General features: G+C 39.4%; 1 long non-coding RNA gene across 1 annotated transcript; it reads right to left on the minus strand.

Moving 5' to 3' along the window:
* Window positions 1-6,867: 6,867 nt before the first annotated feature.
* Window positions 6,868-19,325, minus strand: LOC118728201. The gene is made up of 3 exons (XR_004990821.2): window positions 19,114-19,325; window positions 7,588-7,594; window positions 6,868-6,881 (listed from the first exon to the last, which is right to left on the minus strand). It is a non-coding gene; the product is annotated as an uncharacterized LOC118728201 (long non-coding RNA).
* Window positions 19,326-25,083: the final 5,758 nt, after the last annotated feature.

Below are 25,083 nucleotides of genomic sequence, written 5' to 3' on the forward strand. Positions count from 1 at the left end.
TTCAACAAATTGTTATGCCTGGGCTAGAAATTAGTGAATGACTATACCTAGGAGGATGACCAATCTCCAGTGTTATTCAAGCCTAATTACAGTGTAAAGGCCTCTGGGAAGTAATTTATTATTGTTATTTTATTTTTAATTAAATTTATTTTGGTGATATTGGTTAATCTTGGAAGTAACTTTAATAAGCTTTTTTCATTACATAGCCATCATGAGAAAAGTTGTTTGAATGTAAAGGATAATGAATGTGAACCCTAAGGAATGGAAAGGACTACTTCCAAGTAGGGTCACTTCAAAATAGCAGGCACAACTAGAACTAAGATAAGAAGGTCTCTATTTTCACAGAAAAAAGTAGGAGGTACTTTGTTTTATTTTCCATTTTGTTTGAATTTCTAGAAAGTATTTAGTGAGCATAATCAATAACTCAGATACTATGAGATTAGTGCCCAGAAAAACATCTTCTTGCAAACATACACCTGAATTTCAGTCCACTGTGACCTCAGTTGGCTGGAATGCACAGTAGCTATGGGGAAGATAAGAGTCTGGCTAATTGTGTTGTTTGGATAACTGAGAGCTAAGAAGTTTGTTTTCTTATTGCTTAGTATTCAAAATCTTTCCATAACTGTTGTGGCCTCTTTTACTGTCTAAGGAAGGATAATTTAGGCAAGATAATTGAATTTCCTTGCTAGATAAGTGAGTATATCAGTGGGCCTCACAGTCATATTCAGAGATGTAAAAGATGTTACCAAGGTAAAATACAATATATATAAGTAGTGAATTGAATTGGGAAATTCCCTTAAAGTTTTTTTTAATTTCCCTGCCTTTCCCCCTGCCCACTGGCCTTTCAAATCCCTACCCTTTTCAACATTTGTTTTTACTTAATTATGCTTTTAGTTTTGCAGATTCTACTTTCAAGGGGGTTATTGGCAGTGGTTTAAGTCACTGGCATGCTTAAAGTAGCTAAATAAGCTTTCTTCCCTTTTATTATAAAAAACTAGAGGCCTAGTGTGTGAATTAGTCCATGGGTGGAGTTCCTCAGTCTGGTCAGTGATTAGGGCCGCCAATTGGAGCCATCTCTCCCAGTCCCCATCCAGGCCACAAGAGGTTGGATGGCCAGGGGGGAGGGGCTTTAGGAGGTTGGCCAGTGGGGGAGGGAGGGACTGTAGGAGGTTGGCCGGCTGGTTTCCCGATTGGGGCCATCAGGAAGGTTGGCCAGCCAGGAGGAGGGGCTCCAAAAGGTTGGCTGTGGGAGTACTGACCACCAGAGGGCAGCTCCTGAGTTGAGTGTCTGCTCTCTGGTGATCAGTGTGTGTCATAGTGACTGGTCGACCAGCCATTCCAGTTGTTCAGTCATTCAATCACTTAGGCTTTTATATATACACTAGAGGCCCGGTGCACGAAATTCATGCATGGGGGTCCCTCAGTCCAACCTGCACCCTCTACAATCCAGGAGCTCTAAGGGGGTGTCCTACTGATGGTTTAGGCCCACTCCCCATGGCTCTCTGTGGGCCTGGAGGTTTTGCTGCAGACATGGAGATGAAGCCCCCATGCCCTGCTCTCCACTCTCTGCCTGACTCACCATGCGCCATGTGAAGGAAGCCCCAATGCCCTGCAGTGTGCTCTGTCTGCCAGGCCTGGGGGCTTCGCCAACACCAACACTCTAAGGAAGCCCCCATCCCCTGTTGTCCTAGCTCTGTCTATGGGGCCTGTGATATTCCCACAACCACCTTTCTAAGGAAGCCCCTAAGTCCTGCTGTCTGGGCTCTGTCTGCCATGTCTAGGGACTTCCCCACCACTGCAGCACTAAGGAAGCTCCAAAGCCCTGCTGTTTAGGCTCTGTCTGCTGGGCCTGGGGGTGTTCCTACTGCCTGTGCTCTAAGGAAGCCTCCAAGCCCTACTGTCTGGGCTCTGTCTGTCAAGTCTTGGGACTTCCCTGCCACTGTCACATTAAGGAAGCCCTCAAGCCCTGCTGTCCTGGCTCTGTCTGCTGGGCCTGAGGGTGTTCCTGCAACCTCTGTGCTAAGTAAGCCCCCAAGCCCTGCTGCCTGGGCTCTGTTTGTTGGGCCTAGGGCTTCCCCACTGCCACTGCACTAAGGAAGCTTCCATGCCCTGCTGTCTGGGCTCTGACTGCCAGGCCTGGGGGTGCTCCTATTGCCACCGTGCTAAGGAAGCCCCCAAGCCCTGCTGTCTGGGCTCTGAATGATGGGCCTAGGGGTGCTCATGTCACCACCACACTAAGGAAGTTCCCAAGCCCTGCTGTCTGGCCATGTTTGCTGGGCCTGGGTCTTCCCTGCTGCCTCACTAAAGAAGCCTCCATGCCCTGCTGTTCAGGCTCTGATTGCCATGTCTAGGGCGGATCAAAAACCCTTCTGGAGGTGGATCCAGCCTTGCTGCTCCCATGGACAGGCCACACACTCCAGCAGCAGTGGGTGCCGCCATCTTGTGGCTATGGGGGTTGCCATTTTTGTCCGGAAGTGATGGTTAATTTGCATATTACTCTATTATTAGATAGAACTAGAGGCCTGGTGCATGAAATTTGTGCGCGGGGAGGTGTGTCCCTCAGCCCAGCCTGCACCCTCTCCAATCTTGGACCCCTCGAGGGCAGTCGGACATCCCTCTCACAATCCATTACTGCTGTCTCCCAACTATTCACCTGCCTGCCTCCTGATTACCTCTAACCTCTTCTGCCTGCCTGCCAGACTGATCATTCCCTAACCACTTCCCTGCCAGCCTGATTGCCCCCAACTGCCCTCCCCTGCAGGCCTGGTCCCTCCCTAATTGCTCTCCCCTGCAGATCTGAGTCCCCCACCCCCACCCCCAACTGCCCTTCCCTGCAGGCCCGGTCACCCCAAACTTCCCTTCTCTGCTGGCCTGGTCACCCTTAACTGCCCTCCCCTGAAGGCTTGATCACCACCAACTGCCCTCCCTTGCAGGCCTGGTCCCTCCCAACTTTCTTCCCCTGCTGGCCATCTTGTGGTGGCCATCTTATGTCCACATGGGGCAGCCATCTTTGACCACATGGGGAAGCCATGTTGTGTGTTGGAGTGATGATAAATTTGCATATTACTCTTTTATTAGAAAGGACTAGAGGTCCATTGAAGGAAGATTCGTGCAATAGGGCTTACTGCGGCGGTCTCTGCCACCCCACCTGCTTCCCTCCCTTCTCCACCACCCTGCCTGCTTCCCTCTTTATTCTGCCACCTAGCCTATTTCCCTCCCTTCTCTTCTGCCCTGCCTGCTTCCCTCCAGTCTCTACTGCCCTTCCCACTTCTCTGCAGCTTCGCTCCCTTCTGCAGCAATTGACTTCCTTCTATGCTGTCTTCAGTCTTTGCTCTGTGCCTGGTTATGCAAATTAACCACCATGTTGGTTGTATTGATTTGCATTTTCACTCCTGATTGGCTGGTGGGTGTGACTTGTGGGCCGTAGCTGAGGTATGGTCAATTTGCATGTTTCTCTTTTATTCGATAAAACTAGGGGCACAAATTTTGTGCACTGTTGGGGAGGGGGGTCTCTCAACCCAGTCTACCCTCTCTTACAGACTGGGAGCCCTCAGGAGATGCCCCACTGACAGGCCCGCTCCCCAAGGGGAGTGGGCCTAAGCCACACAGTCTGGCTTCCCTCTGCAGGAGGTGACCAGGCTTATCAGGGGAAGGTACCAGCACCATCACTCTGCTGCTGCAACCACTTCCAGCCACCACAGCTGCCAAGGTGTTTTCATCAAAACGGACTCCACTCTCTTCACCATGAAAAAATGACAACTTTCTTTAGGCATTTTCAAGATGTGTCTTTCATAGGATATGACATTTCTTTCATTTTTAAAAAATCCTCATCTGAGGATATTTTTTTCATTGATTTTTAGAGAGTGTGGAAGGGAGAGGGAGAGACAGAGAGAAACATCAAAGTGAGAGGGACACTTTAATTGGTTGCCTCCTGCATGATCCCTGACTTGGGCCCTAGCCAGGCAGGAGCCTGCTACCTAAGTACATGCCCTTGATCAGAATCAAACCTGAACCCTTCAGTTAGCAGGCCAAGACTCTATCCACTGAGCAAAACTGGCTAGGGCAGGATATGACATTTCTTAGCTCCTCCAGCAGTGGACCTTCGTTTTTTTCTCCAGGGGTGTGGTGCAAAACCCTAGATTACCTTCTTGGATTCTTATTACCCAAGTTACCAAGAACACTGCAAGTGTAGGTGTACAGGGAGCTTATCTAATGAGTGGTCATAAAAGTTTTTTACACTTGAACTGTTTTTGGCTCAGTGGATAGAATGTCAGCCTGCAGACTGAAGGGTTCCAGGTTTGATTCCTATTAAGGGCATGTACCTTAGTTGGGAGAACATCCCCAGTGGGGAGTGTGCAGACGGCAGCCGATTGATGTTTCTCTCTCATCGATGTTTCCGACTGTCTATCCCTTTCCCTTCTTCTCTGTAAAAATTGACTAAAATATATTTTTTAAAAGAAAATAAAAGGTATTTCCTGTTCAGCTCATGAACAGAGGACCCCCTGTGTTATTTCCACTGGGCTAGGGGGTATATCCCCACAGTTTAGTGGGGCACACCCCAAGGCCAGTAGCCAGCCCCATGTTGTGGGTGCTGGTTTGGGGGTGTGGACCTGAGCCACTGCTTGGTGCCGACGCATGCACAAGTGACCACAGGATTGGTGATGTGGCAGATGTTCTCACCGCATCCCCAGCTGCTTGGTGCCTGTGCCCTTAGGCCCAGAGTGTCCAGGGGCATTTTGGGACCCTGACTGCTTGCGGCCTATGTGCAGGCCTACAGGCTAGGAGTGGTCTAGGTCCCGAGGATATTCCCAGGACCCAGACCTCTCAGCGCCTGTGTATGCAAATTAACCTACCATCTTTGGCGGGTTCATTTGCATACTCACTACTGATTGGCTGGTGGGTGTTGCAGAGGTACAATTAATTCGCATCTTTTTCTTTTATTAGTGTGGATATAGCTAATCTCTTTACTAAAACAACTGAACTCAAATACATTAGCTAATAATGCAGTTAATTCCTTTAGAACAAGCTTTTTTAAAAATATATATATATATATTTTATTGATTTTTTTCAGAGAGGAAGGGAGAGGGATAGAGAGCTAGAAACATCGATGAGAGAGATACATCATCCAGCTGCCTCCTGCACACTCCCTACTGGGGATGTGCCCGCAACCAATGTACATGCCCTTGACCAGAATCGAACCTGGGACCCTTCAGTCTACAGACTGAAGCTCTATTCACTGAGCCAAACGGTTTTGGATAGAACAAGCCTTTTTAAAGAAAGAACATCTAAAGTATAATTTGATACTTTTCTCATTAATATTAATTTTTTTTCATTATTAACTCACTGAATATGAGCTTCAAATCCAAAGCTCTTCCCAGCAGCTTTCCCTACACCTTTAATCAAAGCACCGCACGACTCTTTACAGAAGCTAATTTCTCTCAGCCTCAGGTGGTATATTTACTATGCTGAAGCTGTTCAAGAGGGTACAGGTAAGGCAGAAGTTGCCTTTCAGACTTCTTGAGTTTCTAATTCTCTTGTCTAGACATGTCAGAGAAGAGTGAAAATCATCTGTACTCATGGCAAGATCTCAGTCAAAAGCTAATCTTTTAAGAATTCTAGAAAGAAACAAGGTCTAGGAATTGTTCAGGAAAATTACTAACTCAAAACAGGACTTTAGTTATCCTAGAGGAAATAATACTGCACTCTAGTAGGAATGGGGAATAATTGTTGGGAGCAAGGAAATGCAGGTGTAGGTATAGATTAGGATTTCCCCAAATGTGATCTAGTCCTTTATACCCAGAACTGTAGCCCCAGGGCTAGGCCTGTAGAATAAGGACTGGCATCCAGTCTTTTATTGAATAACAAGATCCTTGAAGGTGATACTTAGCTCTCTGTCTGATCCTATCCCTTATTTTCCTCTTTGGTATTTCTCTAGTTCAGCATGTCAACCAAACCTACCTCATCTAGGCTACTAATCCTGTCTTGTTCATGATCACATCTTGACTTGATCCTGTCATGAACTCCTATCTAAAACCAATCTATCCTTTATTGAATTCTTTTTTCATTAAGACCTTCTGCATTGACCCAAACTAAGCTCTCTTCCATTTGCCTTAGTATTTTAATTATTTGTGGGGAAGCAAAACACTCTCTATTCCCATCTACCATTTCACTTATCTAGTGGAGTATAGCCTTATTCCTACATACAAGTAAATATTTTTCTTTATTCACCTGATACTACTAGCATGTTGGCTTGAGTTGGTGGTTAAGAGAGACAACAGTGATTTTTTCCACAGTTGTTTTTCTAAGTAGCTTATATTCCCCATCCAAAACAAAATATTTAGAAAACAACAAAATTTTCAAACAAAGTCAAATTAGTTTTATCACATCACTTGTTTTCTTGTGATTTACTTCTCAAAATAGATTATTGGTAAAAGAAAGCTAATGCTAATAAATTGCAATCTAGGTTCTGTTTATTGAGTTTTTACTTTACTTTAGAAATATTATATAACTTAACAAAATGGTCAACCCATGGGGGATTATTTAAGTCCTGTTAGATTTTTTTCTCACCTGTCTCAACAGCAATATACTTTCATTACAGAAAATTTAGAAAACACAGAAAGACACCTAGCAAATTAAAATTGTTCAGAATCCCTTTGATCCTTTAGTCTATTTTATCCTTCCTGTTTGGATTCATTTAATAGATTATTGCATGTCATTATAACATATATCCAGACAAAAAATACTTTAAGTCAGCTGATTCTCATTTTGATTTTATTTTATTGTTGGAAGTGTTGCTGATATTTTGCATGGTAGAGGATGGATCTGTTTAGATTGTAGACAGCTTTCAGTGATGCACTTGTTTCTTATTTTACTTGGGGTTGCTAAGCAGGAGGAGATGGCAAGTGGCTATCTACCTCATCAGAGGGCTGTAACTTGGTTTACTACAAAAAGCTACTCTACCAAAAAATGTTGTTCTAAGAACTCCAATTCTGTCTACCCTGTCTTAAACTTAGTGTATAAACAACTTTATTTCCAAGCTACTCATCTCATCACATTCTTGTCCTTAATCTAAGTGGCATCAATTTGCAAGGAGTGGGAGGTGGCAAGCAGCCAAATATTTCATGCACTGGGTGGTCATGTCTGTGCCACATCAAGCTATCGGATGTAACTTAAGAACTCAGTTGAATCAAGTAAGGATTAATTAGACAAAAGGCCTCAGTTGATTGATTATATTATTTTAACCTTTCCTCTAGTCAAAGCGGGTTGACCTAATCAAGCACATTTTCTATTGGCTGGTTGCTTGCAGCCCATTTGAAACAATAGAATCTGTGTAATAGAATTCTTTCTCACCTCTTCTTTGATCCATGCCATCTTCTTGGGTCAAGATGATTGATAAGTGGACCACAGACATAGACACAAGCTAGAATCTTTTAAAAAACATTATAGGTTTGTTTTTTATATGCTGTTTGGGTTTCTCTGAACTGGTTTTTAAAAACCCTGCTACCTTATTTTTTCTTCCAGTTTGGATTTCCTGCAGGCCAAGCAATAGTGAATCTCTTTCAAGGAGGCACTGAGAGCATTGGTGACTATTAACCTATATTATCACTTTGACTCACTGCAAATTAGAGGGGTTCCAGATGCCCCTCAAGATTTTTCAAAGACTACCTAATACCAAGCAAATGAATATGAACATAGAATCATAGAGCTAACAGCCTTGGAGACTATCAACCCTTCTGAAATGTAGAAAAGGATATTTGGATCCAGAAAGGAGAAACCATATTCCTAAAGTCACCATCTGGTTAGTAGAAGTGGAACTGCTTTTACCAAAGTCAAAAGGAGATCTGAGGTATCAAGAAAATCCCTGACCTTTAAGAGCAATTCTTGTTAGAGATCCTGGAGTAAGAGCCCTAAATATTTGTATAGGCACAAGCTTGGCAGGAAAACTTTGGTTTGGAGTGTTTCGGTGTAGGTGACTGTACTGACATCACAGGAGAGAGAGAGAGGAGAGAGAGAGAGAGAGAGAGAGAGAGAGAGAGAGAGAGAGAGAGAGAGAGAGAGAGAGAGAGAGAGAGAGAGAGAGAGAGAGAGAGAGAGAGAATATGACAGATTTATTGGTCACTAAATCACCTTTACCATGCAGACAAGAATGAATGATGATCTGACCCAAGTGAATGGAAAACAAACCTCTATTTCTGCCCAGACCAATGGATTTATTTGTAGTTTATAGCACATGGCCTTTTTTTTCTATTTGTAAAATTAAAATCCCAGATATATCTGAAAAGAGGTCTGACTTCAGAGAACATCTTAGATGTATTTTCACTGTGCACATCATCCAAATAAGAGCTCCAGTATATAGGAAGGGAGATCAGAACAGAACCAAACCTGCAAACTTCATGCAAAATTGGATAAGAACTAATTCCAATTACTATTGTTGACACCATCTCTGTCCTCCAAAGCCTTTAAATCTGAGTGGACCCAGTAGATATAAGCTAGCCAGAGAGGGACTTTGCCCCTGTACTCACTGACTCCAGCTGCTTCAGGGATGATTGACCCAGGCGAACTTCCTATGAGGATGCCTTCTGAGAATAAGAGATCAAAGGAAAAACAATTGCTTGGAGCCCACAAGGGAACTAGATTATGGAGGTAGACTCTTCATAAGTGGTAGTATGTTAACTTCATTGTGACATATTTGGTGTAATTAAGAAGCAGGGCATGCTTGTTATTTTGGGTGTACATTGGTGAAGGAGCAATAAAAGGTCAGAGTAAAATTTTGGGTTAGTTTTGAGTCTGTAGAACCTGTCCCTTTGGTCATATTTGGGGTGGCTTAGTCACGGACACCCCAGAACAAATATTAACATGAAGTATCTTCATTTATGCCTATAATTTGAAAGTGCAAAACTACATTAATGGTTGAAATGATAGTATTCCAAAAGAGTGTCATAAGATTATGTTAAAAATTGTTATGTTACTTCAGAGAAGTAATTCCTCCACACCCCTATATGTGCCTAACTCTGTTTTTCAGTGTATTTTTTCTGAGATGAAAGTTCAGATCTTCTAATTTTCCTATTCTAAAAATTTCAATATTTCTCTACTTTTATAAATTCCTTATTATAGTACAACCTAGCATTTTCTAGACTCCTTTGTATAGTTTATGCTGTAGCCCAAACCTTCTACTGTACTTTCTCCTGACCTTTTCTGATTCCATACCTTTATTTTCCTCTACCTAAAATTTCATCCCTGTCTCCAGCCACCACAGATCCAATTTTACCCATCCTTCAAAGGATAGTCAAATATCACTTTCTCCAGAAAGCTTTCCTTAATCCCTCTAGTGATATGTCCCTATTTCTGAATTCCAATAATAAATTTACCTATAGTTCTTATTTTTCACTTGTTTCTATTATATTTGATTTAGAGAAAATAATAAATGTTACAAGTTTTTTTTTGTTTTTGTTTTTATTTTTAGGGTAGAGACCATGTTTGATTAATCTTTGTACTTTGTATAGTACCTAACAAAAATTAAATGTGTGTTTCTATGCCTCTCTGTGTATGTAGCTTTCCTCTGGGCATTTCACCTCTTTTTCTTGTTTGCTTAATGTTTTTTCTGTGTTCCCATCCCTCAATCTCCCAATCTTCTTCTTTCCTCCACCTGCCTCTGTCTCTCACTGTGTGTGTGTGTGTGTGTGTGTGTGTGTGTGTGTGTGTGTACAGGGTATGGGCAAAAGTAGGTTTATAGTTGTTCATATGCAAAGTAATACAATAGTTAATAATAATAATATAAGAATAAACTCCATGTTTTGCATAGTCATAAATTATAAACCTACTTCTGCCTTATCCTGTATATACATATAGATAGATAGAGACATGGAGATAAAGATAGATATACACATATAAAATAAAATATATAATTTAATTAACCATTATAAAAATAAAGTATATTTTTCATTTGTTGTGTTTATTAAATTCAGGTTAGATGCCTTGTTTTATTCTGAAAAGCAGTAATGCTTTCATATTCCTCTCATAAAGTTCTAAACAGATAGCTAAATCATATTTTTATTATTCTATTGTTGGTTAACTTTTTTTGTCTTGATGAGAAGTGACCATTGATAGCAAAATGCTCCCCATTCATGCATTGATTATTGAATTCAGTCATTGTTTACTATGGTTTTCTCTTGAGGCATTGAGAGGTGCCCATTTTAGGTATTGTAACACTTAACCAAGTGAAGTGGTAACTAAAGGATTAAAGGGGGGTCATGATAGCTCTCTTGATATATGTGAAAGGATACCAAGGGGACCATGTTTTCAGTTTGTTTTATGTGGCCTCAGTAAATATAACCTATACAAAAATGAATGTTTTGGCCTCAAAGATAGTGAATTTTCTGATATTAAGGGTATTCAAACAGAGCCTGAATCGACATGTGGCGAGGAGAGAATAGATGATACTCATGGCATTGTATGGGGTGTTGGGATAAATTATTATTTTTTTGTCATAAATTATCCCTTGAGATCCTTTCCCAATTTGAGATTCTATGGTTCCATGAGATTCCTTAAAATAGACTTAAGCAGTTTCCAAATGTTAAGAACACATATAAACAGATCAATTCAAATAGAAAACAAGAAAGAATGTTATAAGAAACAGAACTAGAAGCTTCAGAGAGCCTCATTATAAACCACTGTATTTGACCACTAAATTTTACTCTCAGTTCCTTGGAAATTAAGGTAAAAATTGAGTTGCATGGTTCTTTGTCAAGAAAAAAAAAATGGCCAAGTTCAACTGCCTAGAAAGATGTTGTTGTTTTTTATGCCATGGAATTCTAGGAGGAATTTATAATGTAATTCTTTGTATAATATATAGTGTTTATCATAATGGACAATGTGGCTTTATAAAAGATATAAATATAATCTTCAAACAGAAATGTCTTTTCTTCCCTTTCAGAAAAAAAATAGCTGTAAAATGTCAAATCTTCAACCAGTAAGAGTCTTTTTCCCTCAGAAGGTTAAAAAAAATATGGTTAAGATAGATTGCTTTCTGTTAACCTGGCTTAAAATAGAGACCTGGCACCAAGAATCCAGAAGAATGGACAGTTAAAGTGACCCATATCTGCTTTCAAGTATCTCCAGTATCAAGTGATCCTTTGGATAACAAATAATTCATTTTTTAATTCTCTAAGAGGTGTCTCAAGGAGGATTGAGATTCAGAGCCTAAGGATTTGTGCTCTCTGCCAATTAATTGCTGGCAAAGAACAGTAGAGATATACATCCCAGTCCTACCTACCTCAGAAGGACGCTGTGAAGATGGGAGAAGAGTATATTGATGTCAAAGTACTGGAGAAAGTTACAATTTCTAACCAAATGTCATGGTTGAGGGATAGTTTTATTGCCACCAGACTGCATCTCACCAGGGACTAGGCCCCAGGAGGGCTTTGGTGGTTAGCTACTGAGAAAAGCCAATTTGTCAGATCTGCTATGAAATGTCATTGCATATCTACAGGGGAAAGGCATTCAACTCAGAGAAAGATGATTTCATGAACTTAATGATTCTTTTATGAAGTAAGGGCCATCATTGACCAGTGTCAGAGTAGTGTCATAGTCAAAGACATGGTCTAGCAACCAAAAGGAATTTTAAAATAATTTAAATTCTAACAATAAAAAACCATAAAGGGGATGGTTTTATTAAAATATCCCTTTCTCTACAGTGTGGTGTTTTTCTTTTGTATCATATTCTATAGGTGTTAAATTTCTTTTTATTTCATCACTTTCCCACTAACTTTTCCTGGACCTCTGGGCAAAACAAGTTTTTTCCTCTCAATATTTCCCTCTCTCTAAGCACTTTATTATGTGTGTTGGCTTAGAATACAGCCTAAATCCTTCTCCCCTGCATTTCATGTGTTCTCGCTCTCTCTTCTTGATTCTGCACCACAAAAGACCAAAGATCATTTCACCAAACATAGGAGGGAGATGTTGGGATGGTGAGGATCCGAGAAAAGGAAAAACAACCTCACCTTGATGCACTGGGGGAAGAATAAAGTTGTTAACATACATACATTAATAATTTTCACACCATCACATCATGACATGGACACTTGGATTACCACAATCACCCAATTTCATACCTTTTTGTTATTAACCCAATGTCTCTTCATTTTTACTCTTAAGTCATAGACTAGGTTTTTCCACAACAGCTAGAAACAAAGATTATTGAAAACAATAGATAATTATAGCAAAACCTTCTGGTATATGTGTTTAGAAAAGGTAACAAGCATGGTGGAAGGATTGGGGCTTCTCTTGGACTGGTTCTATACATCCGTCTGAGAGATGCTATCTTCAGTATGCAGAGGGAACAAGGTGAGACTTTTTAAACTTCCCAGTGCTTTTTACATCTGAACTCCAATATTGAGATTGTGGTATGAAAACTCTAAACTTTACTCTTCAAATAAAAAAGCAACCAAAATTTTTAAAGCCAAATTTTGGTAATTGATCCCGCCATTCTTTTCTGTTGAAAAAAAATTCTAAGCACTTTAAAGGTGTGGAAAAAAAACATATTCATCCTCTTATTTATGGCCCTAACAAACAAACAAAAAAAGAGTAATATACTATGTTTAAATTTTTAGATCTTTTCAAGAATTCTCCCAGAGGCCTTGCTGGTTTGACTCAATGCAAAGAGCGTCAGCCTGTGGACTAAAGGGTCTTGGGTTAAATTCCTGGTCAGGGCACATGCCCGAGTTGTGGGGTCGATCTCCCATGTGGGGCGTGCAGAAGGCAGCCAATCCATGTTTTTTTCACATCACTGATGTTTCTCTCCCTTCCTCTCTGAAATCAATAAAAACATATTAAAAAAAAAAAAAAAGAATTCTCCCAGATTAACAATGTAAGTCAGTTTGGTGGTCACTGTAACCTTACAATTTCATTTAAGTCATAGGATGCTGATACCAGGTGGGATTTGCATTCTGGTTATAGATATGGAGAGTAGTAGTTGGCATAAGCACAGCAATGAGCAAAACTCAATGACTCATAGCTATATTGGCACAATGTCTTCAGCACTCAGCAAAGGCTCTGGCATGTATTAATTTTAAAAAAGCAGTTCAAGCTTAATGGTTGATGACAGTGAAATATCCTTAATCTTCAACCTGATATCTCACCTACTGGCATCCAAATATACAGTTGTTGCACATTTTCATGGTCCCAATAAACAGATTCATAGAATTTTAAAGCTGAAAGGGACCTCAGAGATCATTTGGTTTAACTTTCTTATTTCACAGACTGGGAAACTAATTCTAGAGAAGAAAGTGCACCTTCTCAATGGTTTCACAGCCGGTTATTAGCAGTCATGACTAGAACTTCCTTTCTTCCTGCTTCAGGTGCACAGTTACTGTTAAAGTGAAACACTAGCTTTCAGCAGAGTATCCACTATTGAAAAGGCACCACTTGTGGTTATTAACTTCTTAACTTCCGTTCAATATGTTCTGACCCATTTCCTTTATGAAGCCAATGGTTAGTGATTAATTAGGTCTTCATTGGGCATTATAATTTCTAGTCTGCTCCATGATCTTATATTTCCCCCCTTCCTCTTTGGCACCAATTGAAAAAGCTATACAAACTGTTTTTTTGAAAAGCTCAATTGGTTAGTTATAATACATCAGTAGAAAGGAAAAGCCTCAGCTTTTGATTATTTAGTCTACACTCTTTCTTGAATTATACTTTCTAAATGAACTTAGTCTTTAGACCTTACAGCAGTGGTTCTCAGCCTTTCTAATGCCACGACCTTTTAATAGAGCTCCTCATGTTGTGGTGACCCCCAACCATAAAATTATTTTTGTTGCTACTTCATAACTGTAATTTTGCTATTGTTATGAATCATAATGTAAATATCTGTGTTTTCCGAGGGTCTTAGGTGACGCTGCTAGCGGTTCTCAACAGTCTGCTAGCTGTAGAGCCTAAGACCATCAGAAAACACCGATATTTATATTGCAATTCATTAACACTAGCAAAATTACAGTTATGAAGTAGCAACAAAAATAATTTTATGGTTGTGGGTCACCACAACATGAGGAGCTGCATTAAAGGATCATAGCATTAGAAAGGTTGAAAACCACTGCCTTACAGGGAAGCAAATCCACTGCCTTACAGAGAAGCAAATCATACTTATGTGAATAATATATGTATTCAGCTGTCTCCTCCTCCATGGGAGAAAAGTTTGAAATTACCAATCTATGGATTAGTTTATGATCACCTATTGACCATTTAGTTTCCAAATATCCTGATCCAAATTTTCTGGCATGAAAAGTTTCAACTAGAACAAGAATCTACTAAGAGCTGCCAGATATTGATAAAAGTTTTTCAGATTGCTTAAAATAATGCTTTAAAATATTACATTAAATAATTTTACAATTCCACCTTATATTTATGCTAGTGAATGCTAACTTAATTATGACACAAGAGTGTTATTCTCTATCTTGGGAAAGAGATGGAGAATTGAATTTATCCAAAATCAGTTGTGGGCAATGGTGACATTTACTTCAGTGAAATTGCAGTTCTGACATGTCTTCCCTTTATCTCTCTCTGGTCAGTTAGCTAGAGATAAGCTTGGTGTTTGGAAGGACAATTTAATATATTGAATGTTAACCCATAAAACAGACTATTGCCCAGGTATCTAATATACTATCCATCTACCTGACTACAATACATTAATTTTGAACAGGCTGTCTTCTAGATTATGTCCAAGGTATTATCATTAAATTATCTCATTGGTTAACCTATATCCTATGAGATCAGCTGTGTATTCATACAGTCTGGCAATCCTGGCAATGCACTTAGAAGTTAATCCTATCATATTTTTATCACAATGCCAAAGAGGTAGAGCCAGATGTGCAATGGTTGGAGTTTCTTTTCTGCTCTCCTCTTTCAATCCCCAACTCTGAGCTAAGGAATAAAGGCAAGGCTGACACATATGGAGAGAAATTTGGCAAATACCCTGATATTCAGATCTATAAAAGCAACCAAACCAGATAAGTGATCTCCAAAATGGATTTTTTGTTTGTAGTAGGAGTGCTGAAATGATCTGGTTGTCTATCTATGATAAATTGAGTAACTTTGGAAATTCCAAAACTTATTTCCTTGGAGTAAACATTAACTGGGGCTATTTACTCCAGGCACCATTAGTTTTCTGAAGAGCCACTTAACAACATGTCATTTTCAAATCAGAAAAGTACTAATTTATTTCCTTTAACATAAAATTTCATCACCATCTTTAGCACTGTTACTGTGTACCTACTATGTGGATGACACTGTATACAAATGGTCTCTTCTGATTCTCACAACAGTCCCAGTAAGCTGGTATTATTATTAACCCCAATCCTATATAATAAAAGCATAGTATGCAAATTGTTCCCTCGACTGAGAGTTGGTCTGGAAGTTTGACCAGGAGGCAGGGCCAGCCGGGGGAAGGGAGGGAGGCCCGGACCAGCAGCTGGCAGCTGGTAAGGACCCTGCCAGTGCATGAATTTTGTGCACTGGGCTCTAGTATACAAATAAAGGAACTGAGTCTCAGAGGGGTTAAGCAAATTTCCTAAGGCCACAAAGGTAATAAGTGATAAGCCTATGGGAAACCAGATTCATCTTGATTACAAAGTAATCACATTCTACCATACTCACATGATGTTAATGTAAAATACATTCAAACCTGTAAAAAACTTTTGTGAGTTTATTTGAGCCAAACTGTCTACAATTGCCAGTAAACAGTATCTCAATGCATGGGACGTTTCTCATCTATTTTTATATATTGCAAGCAAAGGAAGGGATGTAGGTGGGTTACATGGATCCATTCGTGGAAGATTAGAGAGGCGGGAGAAAGCTTGAGGGCAGGGTGGGGGCGGGGGGGGGGGAGAGGAACCCCTAGGATTGGATAAAAAGTAAAATGCTAGACACATACTTAGGTGGGTGCAGGAACAATTAACATGATAACAGTGAAGAAATCTGTGGTATCAGTTCTGGTGCCCAGGCTCATTAGGTTGTGCCCCAAGGGGTCTAGAAAAAGGGAAGTTACAAGTTACCCAGACATTTCAAGAATATGTTATTACAGATGCAAAAAGACACATAGGCTCAGTTAAGGTAAAGGTTGACCTTATCAGTGAAGATACTGGCCTAAGAACTACCCACCATAACTGCTTTTAGTTAAAGTTTAATTTCAGACCATCCTTTATGGTTACTTTAGGTCTCTGAGTTTGCAAGACCACCATGCAGGCCTTCCTTTAGCTTGTCAGGTTAGCATGTGGCCCTTTTTTCCCAGAGCTATTATTTGTGGTATCACATTGGTTTTGTCACCTTTTTAAAATGCTTTGCAAATTCTAGTGTTTATGTGAGAGTTAACTATTCTATCTTTGGTTGAAGATTTTATTGTTTTATAAGTTTAAAAAGATATTAACTTGCCTGGGTGGTTTTGCTCAGTGTTTCAGCATCAACTTATAAACCCATCATAGACTCATCTTTAATTAAAAAGTTTAATTTCAGACCATTCTTTGTGGTTACTGAGCTTGCCAGACTGCCATGCAGGTTCCCTGAGCTTCTCAGGTTAGCATGCGGCCCCTTTCACCCACAATGTGAAATTATCAAAGAATATAAAAATAACATTTTCACTGAATTCTGAATTTTTAGAATCTACTTCCCACTTGAGGGAACAGTTTCTTTGGTTCAACAGATCCTTGAAAGATGAGGCAGCTATTGGACAGTAAGCACATACAACAACTAATCAGAGTGTGTGTTCCCTGGGTTTGTCTGGCTGGGTAGGAAGGAATAAGTCCATTCAAAATGTAAAATAAAATAAGCAAACACAAACCATTAAATCACATTGCTGTTAACTGAAGTTTCAGCCTCTAAAGAGGTTTTGTTTCAAAACAGTTGACAGAGAAATACCTATCTACTGAACCAATTAAAAAATTATCTTTATTGTTCAAAGTATTGATACTAAGATGTCCCTTTTGTTTGTTTGTGTTTTTCTCCTAATTGGCCCTCTCCACCCCACACCCGCCCCTCCCAAGCCTTCAACACTATTTTCTGAGTTCATGCGCTATCCATTTATGCATATAAATTCTAATTTTAAGCACTCCCCACCCACCCCTCTTCAGCCTTTCATCTGAGATTCCACAGTCTGTTCCATAATCTCTGGTTCTATTTTGTTCATCAGTTTATTTTGTTCATTAGATTCCACATGTGAATGAGATCACGTGATATTTATCTGTCTTTGACTGACTTATTTCACTTAGCATAATACTCTCCAGGTCCATCCATGCTGTTGCAAATGGTAAGAGTTCTTTCATTTTTACATCATATAGATTACCACAACTTTTTTATCCACTCATCTGCTGATGGGAACTAGGGCTGTTTCCAAATATTAGCTCTTATAAATTGCAATTCTATGAACATATGGTTATATATATTCTTTCTGATTGGTGTTTCTAGTTTCATAGGATATATTCTTAGAAGTGGGATCATTGGGTCAAATGCGAGTTCCATTTTTAAAAATATATTTTTATTGATTTAAGGAAGGGAGAAGGAGAAAGAAAGAGAGAGAAACATCAATGATGAGAGAGAATCAATTGGCCACCTCCTGCATGTCCCCCACTGGGGATTGAGCCTATAACCCAGGTATGTGCCCTGTCAGGAAATCAAACCATGAACCCGTTGGTTCACAAGCAAATGCTCAACTCAACCACTGAGTCATGCTGTATGGGCATGAAAGTTACATTTTTAATTTTTTGAGGAAACTCCACACTGTTTCCCACAATGGCTGCACTATTCTGCATTCCCACCAGCATTGCAATAGGATTCCCTTTTCTCCACATCCTCACCAACACTTGTCCTTTGTTGATTTGTTGATGATAGCCATTCTGACAGGTGTGAGGTGATACCTCATTCTCATTTTAATTTGACAGAGGAAATCTCTTGGATGATTAGTGACTTTGAGCATTTTTCATATGCCTCTTTGCCTTCTGGATTTTCACTTTGGAAAAGTGTCTATTTAGGTCCTTTGCCCATTTTAAATTGAATTGTTCATCTCAATTTGTTAAATTGTATGAGTTCTTTATATATTTTGGAAATTAACTCCTTATCAGATGTATCATTGGAAAATATGTTCTCTCATGTAGGGGTAGGTTCAATTCCTACAATTCTAGAAATAAGGGGGCTTAAACTCCTATGATTTACTCTATCAAAGTAACTCTTTTATCAGACATATTTCTATGTTTGGGGAGGAATGCTTGCTAGGATAATAGGAAGTGTAACATGTCATATGCATATTACCAAAGTGAGGGGCAGGAAATTTTTTCATAGTAGGTGTATTAACTGATCATATCGGAATCGAGGGTATGATGCTCGGATTCATAGAAAAAAGGTTGTAAATAGGAGAGCTTTTGTGATGAAGTTGATAGTGTATATTTCGGGGAATATTGAATTATTATAGGCTCCTAGGAATAGAATAATTGTTAGGGCATTTATTATAATGATGTTGGCATATTCTGCAAGGAAAAATAGAGCAAAGGGTCCTCCTGCGTATTCGACGTTAAACCCCGATACGAGTTCTGATTCCCCTTCTGTCAGATCAAATGGGGCCCGGTTGGTTTCAGCTAGAGTTGAGATAAATCATATTATTGCCAGGGGTCATGCTGGTAGGATTAGTCAGATATGTTCTTGGGTTGTAATTAGTGTTGGTAGTGTAAAGGAACCATTTATAAGTAGGATAGATAGAATAATAATAGCAAGGGTCACTTCATATGAGATGGTTTGGGCGACTGCTCGAAGGGCACCAATTAGTGCATATTTCGAGTTTGAGGCTCATCCTGATCATAAAATAGCATAGACAGCACAGATAGCTACTTTTAGTGTGCTTGATACCAGCTCCTTTTACCAATAGTTGGTTAAAGGGCATTCTCACAGGAGCGGGGATTCTTGCATGTGTAAGTTTATTGATAACTAATAGAAAGGCCAGGACCAAGACTTTGTGTTCATGGAGTATCTGTGAATACTCATCTAAGCATTTTCAGTGCTTTGCTTTGTGTATTAAGCTACATTAACTTTTAGACTAGAATTATTACTAGTCTATATTGTATTTAATAGTAGGATTACAGATCTGAGGAGATGTCTGTCTAAGGAAGGCGAATCTTTAAAGTAAGGGGGTGCGGCCCCACGGGTGGTTGAAAGATCATAGTATTTATTTTTGGGCAGCATTAAGCTTATAAACATTATTGTATTACTATTCTTGTTTTTGGGGTTTGGCAAGATGTTATTGGTAATTCTCTAGTGTAGGCTTAATGGGGGGTAAGGGGGGTTTGTCTTATTAATTGTCTTGTCATTTTGTTGATGGTTTTTTTTTTTTTTTTTTTTTTTGTGTGTGTGTTTTTTTTTTTTTTTTTTTTTTTTTTTTTTTTTTTTTTTTTTTTTTTTTTTTTTTTTTTTTGCTGTGCAGATGCTTTTTATTTTGATGTGGTCTGAGTTGTTTATTTTCTCCTTAGTTTCCTTTGCCCTAGGAGATGTATTGGTAAACCTATTGCTACAAGAGATGTCTGAGATTTTTCTGCCTATGGTTTCTTCTAAGATTTTATGGTTTCATGACTTACATTTAAGTATTTTATCCATTTTGAATTTATTCTTGTGCATGGTGTAAGTTGGTGGTCCAGTTTAAAATTTTTGCATGTACCTGTCCAATTTTCCCAACATCGTTTATTAAATAGCCTGTCTTGACTCCATTGGATGTCTGTGCCTCCTTTGTCAAATAGTAATTGAGCATAATGGCTTGGATTGATTTCTGGGTTCTCTGTTCTGTTCCATTGAAGTATATGTCTGTGCTGGTGCCAGTACCAGGCTGTCCTGAGCACAATGACTTTGTAGAATAACTTGATATCTGGTATGTGATTCCTCCAACTTTGTTCTTCTTTCTCAAGCTTGCTGCAGCTATTCGGGTTCTTTTTTTTTCTTTTTTTTTTTCTCCATATACATTTTTGTTGTGTTTGTTCTGTGAAATATGCTATTGGTATTTTAATAGGGATTACATTGAATCTATAGATTGCTTGGGGTAGTATGGGAATTTTAATGATGTTAATCCTTCCAATCCATAAACATGATATATACTACCATTTATTTATTCCTCTATTTCTTTTTCAATGTCCTATAGTTTTCCAACTACAGACTTTTTACCTACTTGGCTAAGTTTATTCCTAAGTATCATATCTATTTTTTTTTTTTTTTTGCAATGGTACATGGGATTTTTTGTTTGTTTGTTTGTTTGTTTGTTTGTTTCTCTTTCTGATAGTTCATTATTGGTGTATAAAAATGCCATAGATTTTGGGGTGATAATTTTGTAACCTGGTATGTTGCAAAATTCATTTATTATACCTACTAGGTTTTTAAGGTTTTCTATGTACAATATGATGTCACCTATGAATAATGGAAGTTTTACTCCCTCCTTTCTAATTTAGATGTCTATTATTTTTTCTTCTTGTCTGATCACTGTGGCTAAGATTTTCAGTATTATGTTGAATAAGAAAGTTGAAAGCAGACATTCTTTTTCCTGTCCTTACGGGAAATGGTTTTAGTTTTTGCCCATTGAATATGATGTTTGCTGTAGGTTTGTTATATATGGCCTTTATTATTTTAAGGTATGATCCCTTTATTCCCACTTTGCTGAGAGTTTTTACTCAGAAAAGTGTGTTGCAATTTGTCAAATGCTTTTTCTGCATCAATTGATATGATCATGTGATTTTTCTCTTTCAATGTGTTTGTGTGATATATCACATTTTTTGATTTTTGAATATTGTACCAGCTTTGAATCCCCAGAATAAATACCACTTGGTCATGATATATGATATTTTTAATATATGACTGGATTGGATTTGCTAATATTTTGTTGAGGATTTTAGCATCTGTGCTCATTAGGCATATTAGCTGTAATTCTCTTTCTTTGTAGTGACTTTATCTGGTTTTGGAATTAGGGTAATGCCGGCCTCATAAAAACAGATTGGAAGTGTGCTGCTATAAACATAGAGGTAGATATATCCTTTCTGATTGGTGTTTCCAGTTTGTTAGGATATATTCCTAGGAGTGGAATTACTGGGTCAAATGGGAGTTCCATTTTCAGTTCTTTGAGGAAACTCCATACTGTTCTCCACAGTGGCTGCACCAGTCTGCATTCCTACCAGCAGTGCACGAGTGTTCTTTTCTCTCCACATCTTCGCCAACACTTGTCGTTTGTTGATTTGTTGATATTGGCCATTCTGACAGGTGTGGGATGGTACTGCATTGTCGTTTTTATTTGCATCTCTCAGATAATTAGTGACTTTGACTATGTTTTCATGTGTCTCTTGGCCTTCCTTCTCTCTTCTTTTGAAAAGATTCTGTTTAGGTCCATTGCACATTGCTTTATTGGATCATTTGTCTTCATTTTATTAAGTTGTATAAGCTTCCTGTAGATGTTAAAGATTAAACCTTTATCAGTGATAACATTTGCAAAAATGTTCTCCCATACAGTGGGCTTTCTTGTTGTTTTGTTGATAGTTATTTTGCTGTGAAAAAGCTTTTTATTTTGATGTAGCCCCATTTGTTTATTTTCTCTTTAGCTTCCATTGCCCTAGGGGCAGTATCAGTAAAGATATTCTTTCAGCACATATATAATGTTTTGCTGCCTCGGATTCCTCTAGTATTTTTATGGTTTCCCATCCTATGTTTAAGTACTGAATCCATTTTGAGTTTATTTTTGTGTATGGTATAAGTTAGTGATCTAGTTTCATTTTTTTTTTTTGCATGTATCTGTCCAATTTTCCCATCACCATTAATTGAGCATAGTAATTTGGGTCAATATCTGGATTCTCTATTCTATTCCATTGGTCTGTTTGTCTGTTCTTGTGCCAGTACCAAGCTCTTTTGAGAACAGTGGCTTTGTAATACAGTTTCGAATCTGGTATTAAGATCCCACCTATTTTATCCCTCTTTCTCAGGATTTCTGTGGCTTTTCAGGGTCTTTTTTTTTAATTCCAGATTAATTTTTGGAGAGTTCCTTCTAGGTCTGTGAAATATGCTGTTGATATTTTAATGGGAAGTGCATTGAATCTATAGATTGCTTTGGGTAGTATGGACATTTTGATGATGTTGATTCTACCAATCCATGAACATGGTATGTTCTTCCATCTGCTTATGTCTTCCTCTATCTCTTTTTTCAGTGCCCTGTAGTTTTCCAAATATAGGTCTTTTACCTACTTAGTTAAATTTTTTGGTTTGATGATAAATGGAATTACTTTTTTTAGTCTCTTTTTCTTTTTTCTATCCCCCCCCCCCCATTTTTTTTATTGATCATGGTATCACATAATTGTCCTCATTCCCCCAATCCCATCCCAAACCCCTCCCTACAAATGTCCTTCCCCTCCCCCCCCCCCCCCCCCCCCCCCCCGTTGTCCATGGCCGCTGGCCAGGCTCATATGCATGCACACAAATCCTTTGGTTGATCTTTTCCCCTTTACCCCCACCCTACCCTACATTCCCTCTGAGATTTGAAAGTCTGTTCTGTGCTTCTCTTTCTCTGAGTCTCGTTTTGTTCATCAGTCTATGTTGTTCATCATTTCCTCTAGATGTGTATGATCTTGTGATCTAAGAAATACCCTTGTAAGAACCTAAACTGAGAAAAGCTATAATGGTTATGCTGAGAGGCAAATGAATCAGTCTATAGTGAGTTCCTTTCTGGACCAACAGTTCTTTTGAGTCCCAATTTCAATGTCAAATAGTTCCTTATGTATACATGTCAGCCATGCTATTTCAGATCTGGTTGGTAGCCAAACGGTAGTGATGCAGGTCAGACCATCTCTGGTTTGGTCCTGGGCATCCTTCAGCAACACGCAGCTGCTGTCTGCTGGTATGGTGAGGTGTCATCAGCATCTTCCATCTCTGAATTGTTTCTCTTCTGTCTTCATGGCTGGAGCACTTCTGTCTATTCCTCTCTGTTACAGGATTCCAGATGGTCTTGGAGTTATTTTCTGAAAATGTACAAACATATTCTTGACCAAAAGTTAATAAAGGGATATTTTCTATAAATTTTACTTGGGATCCTTTTTCTTCCTCCTACCCCCAAATGATTTTCCTCTGGCTTGTTTTGACACCATGTGTGTATTTTCATGGGTATCTTTCTGTTAGCGTTTTGAATGAAGGTTAATTTTCTGAAGTACAAATTTTTTAGATGTAAATTATTCCCAGGATATTTTTCCTTACATGATATTCTTCCACTGTCAGCCCCTTTTTTAATTTAAATAATAGGAGACTTTTGGAAAATTTATAATGTAGTCTTGATAGCTTTTACATTTTAATTAGTTGTGCTAAGCTATAACTGCTTTAGGTTCATAACATGTTATGCAATTTTACCATGAGACGCTCTGCCAATAAGAGTTTTTGTTAACACTTTAAGAACAGCTTTTTGTACAGTACAATCAGTTTTTCTAGAATATTCGCTTATTTCCATTAGCCACATTAATTTTCTCTGAGAAATTGGCTATTATTCAACATTCAAACTCAACACTCTAGCAACCATCTTATTTACCATGTGTGTATGAGTGGAATTGATTATTTGTCTTCTTGAGAAGGGCCTGAGCATTCCTGGTACTAGACTGGATTTAGATATTAAAAACCCTCTTTTCCACACCATGGGTACCAGACCTCTCAAACAAGTCTTGTTGCAGTGAGAGTGCAGCTGCTGTCAGCCAAGTCTCTGTTACCTGGGTCCCAATTTGAGCTGTGCGTGGGAAACTAAGCAGCCATGGGGGCAGGAGACCTCCCTCAGAATGGGAGAAGGTTCAGGCACCTGCCAAGTTGCAGGGTGGTGGTGGTAAGGGTCTGTGCCCCACCTCTGTTGACCCCCAAGTTCTCTCCTGATGGCCCCTCTGCGACTGTGCCTGTGTTAGGTTGTTCTTTCCCTGAGGAAGCTTACCCATCTCTGGCTAACCAGCCATCCTCCGGGGCCAAGCAGGGTCATGTGAGTTTTGGTCTGTCTTGTTGGTAGCCTATGCCCCCATAGGCTCCACGATCAGCACCTGCCTTGGGGACCCCTCACCTGCTGGTGAGGCCCGGGCGCTGATCTCATATTTTTGGGAACCCATGTTTCTTCTCCAGAGAGGGCCCAGCTCACCCCACTGGGCAGGAGAAAGATCCATGGTACCAGCCACCATGGTGCTTCAGCCTTGGCATGAGCTGAAAGGTCAGGTAACAGTTGTGGTCACCTGAATCACGAGAAGAGGGTCATTTTTGGCCAAAAGGGCAAGAACAGCCAATATAGAATGCTCAGGTGCCTTCCCAGGGGGCCCTCTGCACAATGGAAGGAATGAAGTCCTTTCATGTCATTTTTAAATTGCTGCCATACATTCAAAGGATTGGTTTGTAAGTTTGTTTGGGATAATTGTACAATATGCTGTTGTAATTCTAAAATATCTAGAAATGTGTTACCTTTGTCTCCAAGCACCAACAAATATTATATATATAAATAATAAAATAAATGATTTTTTATTGATACCCCATGGTATGAGGTACTATTATAAGTAATGGGGATAACCCAAGTCTGGGAAAGATTATAACGACCTTGTAGAATAATATCACGTAAGGATAATCTATGCTCTGGGCCATGGAAATTCCATTTTAAACTGGCTGTCAATTTCTTTTTGTATAGAGAAGGTCTTTGTTACATTTTCTTCACCTCTCCCAACAGAAAGTAGTGATGGTCCCTTCCTTTGGTGTCCTCACAAGCCAGAAACCTCTTTACTTTTACATACAAAAGATCAGTGGTTTAATTTTGTGTCATACAGAATGGCAGCTGGGTGGTGACCTCTATGTAATTATACTTCCTTGTCCCACCCGTGGTCTTCCTGGATGACCAAGGTGTTTGGTATCATCAGTGACTACTTTGGGCATGAGTCTCAGCCCAGGTAAGGGCTCCCACCCATGGAGGATTAGGAACATAAGTCCAGAAATACTTACCCAATAGCCCCAGGTTATATTACCTTACAGCTGCTGACTGTTAGCATGGCAGAAAAGGCATTTTCCAGTGTTCATCACTCTATGCCATTCATT

The sequence above is a fragment of the Pipistrellus kuhlii genome, unplaced genomic scaffold, assembly GCF_014108245.1.
Source record: "Pipistrellus kuhlii isolate mPipKuh1 unplaced genomic scaffold, mPipKuh1.p scaffold_m20_p_29, whole genome shotgun sequence".
Taxonomy (NCBI): domain Eukaryota; kingdom Metazoa; phylum Chordata; class Mammalia; order Chiroptera; family Vespertilionidae; genus Pipistrellus; species Pipistrellus kuhlii.